The 4,213-nt window shown below is 22.2% G+C and overlaps 1 pseudogene; it reads right to left on the bottom strand.

Annotated features, from left to right (window-relative positions):
* Positions 1 to 526: 526 nt before the first annotated feature.
* On the bottom strand, positions 527 to 3,377 carry LOC113548810 (annotated as a pseudogene).
* Positions 3,378 to 4,213: the final 836 nt, after the last annotated feature.

Raw genomic sequence — 4,213 nt, 5'->3', positions numbered from 1 at the left:
AAAATTGTATAATGATTTTTATTGCTATATATTTAAATAAACTTACACGATGTATACATTACATTTATGGTCTATATCATTTATCAGATTCACAACACAAATGATGTTGTCTAAAATAACAAAATGTAAGTCTGCTAGTTGCCACGTGAGTAGTTACCAACGTGAATATAATAATTGTATAATATTTTAACTGCTTGTATGAAAATTATATATTTATATATAATATTATATTAAATAAATAAGATTTATTATTAAACAAAGTCTATTATGTGTGGGGTTAAAATATAATCAATATTTTAAAAACTAAGCATAAATGTTTTTATACGAGTGAAATAATATACGGTATGACAATAATAATTTTTCTGATTAATTTATATTTGATTGTTATATAGTATACAATATGAATGGACATAAAATATAATCAAAATTGTATGATAATAATCATAATATAATAATGTGTAATCTTGCATTATACTATTGTACTACAGATTCTTTTAAGTACTTTCTATAATAGGTATATTAAAACTTAATATTTAAGTAGCTCCCATGGTCTTACCGCTTCTACTTCATAAGCCATGCAGCCTGCTAGTCTATTTCTTTGGTTTTCGCTTTGACAACAAATTTATATTTTCCATAAAAGTACACTTTAGAGAATTTAATATCATCAAGAAATCTTGTGTCTAATCCCGATGTTGAATAATTTCCCTGTAAATATTTATTAATGATTAAAAAAATTTCAGCAACACATATTATTATTATTTTTTTAAGATTATGCGACTAATTTGTATTTTAATATATTAAATTATTATTGGCTTTATTAATTTATATTATTTAGATTAATCACATTTGTAAATACTAAATATTACCATTGGTATTGGACAATTTACGTTTGAAACATTGAAAGCTTTAAAAAATGTATACCAAGCATTTCCCGTGAGTAATTTCACTTTAGAACAGGCATTATTGGTTACGTAAATATTAGAATTTAGTAACCAGCCACCAGTTAAGCTCCAAGATGCTAAATTTGCATCAAACTAGGTACCCAACAATAAAAACAAATATTCCATGATATAATAATACAATAAATACTTAGTGAAACATGTTTAAGGTTAAATTGAAAATAATTAAAAAAATAATACTAAAAATAATTTTAAAGTTAAGTGTTCATAGCTTATATAATTGTATTACAATTCAAAATTAATACATAATTACATTAAATACCAATAGAAATCTTATATTATCTTGAAATATTTAAATATGCATAATATTCTTAAAAAAAAAATTAATACCCCCCCCATAAAAAAAAAACTAAGAAAAATCTGAAATTTAGTAGAAGAATATATTCTTAAAGTTTTATATTGTATTTAAGATGTATAGGATGTAACAGATTTTACAAACCTGTATTTTTAATACTTCATTTTATATACTCAATACAGTGTTTTATAAAAAAATTATTTCGGATGCCGACCGATTTTCGTCCTTTTTGGACTTATCCACGTACCAGTGTACCAGACCACTCAATTAAATCGGTTTTCATCGTCAGTTTATTATATTGATCTTAGCATTATTAACATGTATTAGTTTTGTATTATTATAGAAACGCCTACATAACAGAAGTAAATGTTATTCTTCCTATACAACAATTCAAAAGTTTGTTTAAATAATATTTTGTTCAAACATTTTTGAATAAAAATAAACTTCATAAAATTATTTTAAAAAGTAAAATGTTTATTACTTCAATGATATTAGATAAAAATATAAAATTGGGAATGTCTCGTTGTGTTATATCAGAGAGTATACCTCGTAATTGAACCAATTTATTATACGATTTATTATAATATTATAGATTATTTATGTTAGTTTCTTTTTCAAAGATATTTTAGAATCTATTTTTATAAATATTTATACTTTATTTTCATAATATAGTAACCTGGTAGGTTGAACGAATATTTGGTAAACACTTTTCATAAATTAAAAAAAAAAAAAATTATGTAGTAATATTTCATGGTATAATGTTATTTTTATTGACTTATAAGTCAATATTGACAGAAATAGTTTCGATGATATAAGTAGCTAAAAACTAATCTAAACTATTTTGAAAATGTCACTGTATCTATATTAAAACTGATTATACGAAACATGCAACGAAATAACTTAAATTGTTGTTTACAATAATTGTTAATTTTCAATTTACACAAAATTTAACTTCATGCCAATGAAAACAGATTGAGCATATACATTTCAATTATTCAAAATTGCAACTAAAAAAAACTTATAAGATGTGCCTGATTTCAATTTTAATAGTTTATAATACTTACAATCAAAAATGTTATCATCATAAATTGTTGAAAAAAAAAATCAAATTTCTATAAATATCATTAAAATAGGCAAAATATTTTTAAAATTATGTTATTAATCATTTTACTATAAATATTTTGTAACCACCACTAAAATTTTCAAATTAAAACATTATTTCTAGTTTAAAAAGTATTTCGTAAGTTATTGTGTATTATGTTGGTTAGTAATTAAAATATTTATAATAATGTATGGAAATTTAATCTATATTCAGTAACATTTTTAAATAATTTGTATTTATCTTTTTTTGTAAAAATTTATTTATTTTATAAATAGTACAATTTGATTATTAATGTATGTTGTTTTTTTGGCATCTTAAAGATACATAGAAAATAATTAGAAATATGTATAGAAGATATAACTTTAAAATAACTATCGAATAATTTATTTATTTAATCACGAGAGTGGTAGGGAAGTATACAATTAATATAGGAATATATACTACAATTTTAATAAGTTTATGAAAATTCAATCTCTTGTCATCAGTACAAATTGAAATGTATTATATTAATACATGTCATGTAAAATACTAATTACTAATTATAAAAAAAAAAAAAAAAAAGAACATTATTTTAAAAGAAATATCTTAATGTTATATATATATATTACCGTACAAACACTTCTACGGTAAACCAAAGTAGTTTTTAAATTCACTTACTATTAAAGAATCGTCAATAGGTGTTTCAAGTGTGACATTACCCTTGAACACTGTGATTGTAGATGACTTTTTATTCAAATATATATTCACTTTATATATACTCTATGTATTCACTATTTAGATTTTTTGAGTCCTTACAATGACGAATTGCGTTTATTATTAACCAAAATGGTCCCTGTTATTAAACAATTTATGCATCGTAATAATATAACACAAATTATCAATAATTTAGAGTAAATATATAAGTCATTAAAAAAAATGGAATTAATTTTTAATTTAACAATGGTAAGTTAGGTATAAAATTAGTTTGTGAATTTGTGACGAAAAAATATCCAACAAAAATATATACTTTAATTAGAATCATTTTAGTATTTCACTAATATTATAACTTAAACTAATAATAAGTTTGAAATATTTATTAAGTGAAAATGAAAATAAAATTATAAAGTAAAATAAATAGTTATATGTTATTGATGTATTCAAAATATAGATCTTTTATACACAAGTAGCAGCCCCAATTATTAGACTGTTCAGCATTTCTTTGTATTACGAATGTAAACAATTACAATAGGATTATGTGTGTGTGATAAGTAAGAATCGTTACGTTATTAAAATAATCATACACCATTGTAATATTCAAATCCGTCTAGCAATAAAAACACCACAAAAATATATAATAATAATAAAAAAACTTTTTGCATAAATGCATAATACAAAAAAAAGGGTGGGCAAATGGGTATTGCTCTGCTGTATAGTAGAGATGGAGAGTTGGTCACTATAATGGATGTGTTAAATTTGAATGCAATGGCAGGTAACAGTGTATACGAAAAACAATTCCGAACGGAGATTTTTTGTCAGTCTAGGATATGTTATATTATAACCTATATTTAAATTGTAATATATATCGTTATTTTACGGGATTTCGTAAAAAATTAAATTAAATTTCATACGTTCATAAAATGTTTTCTATATTGCCACTAGAGTTTTTTCACAGTTATTTGAAAAATAAGTTATGAAGAACCTTGTATTGAGTTTTTTAACCTTAGGTATAAATCACAAAAATTTTAAGAAATTTCAACTTCAAAATTCCCTGCAAATTTTTGAGATTTCAGCATATTTTGTAAACATTTGAACTTTAAATTTAGATGTGTACAGAAAAAGATAATAAAAGTGGAATGTTTCAAGTTTCTTCGTATTCCT

The sequence above is a fragment of the Rhopalosiphum maidis genome, chromosome 4, assembly GCF_003676215.2.
Source record: "Rhopalosiphum maidis isolate BTI-1 chromosome 4, ASM367621v3, whole genome shotgun sequence".
NCBI lineage: Eukaryota > Metazoa > Arthropoda > Insecta > Hemiptera > Aphididae > Rhopalosiphum > Rhopalosiphum maidis.
Note: the sequence above shows the minus strand (reverse complement) of the source record. Positions and strands in the feature narration are given on the sequence as shown.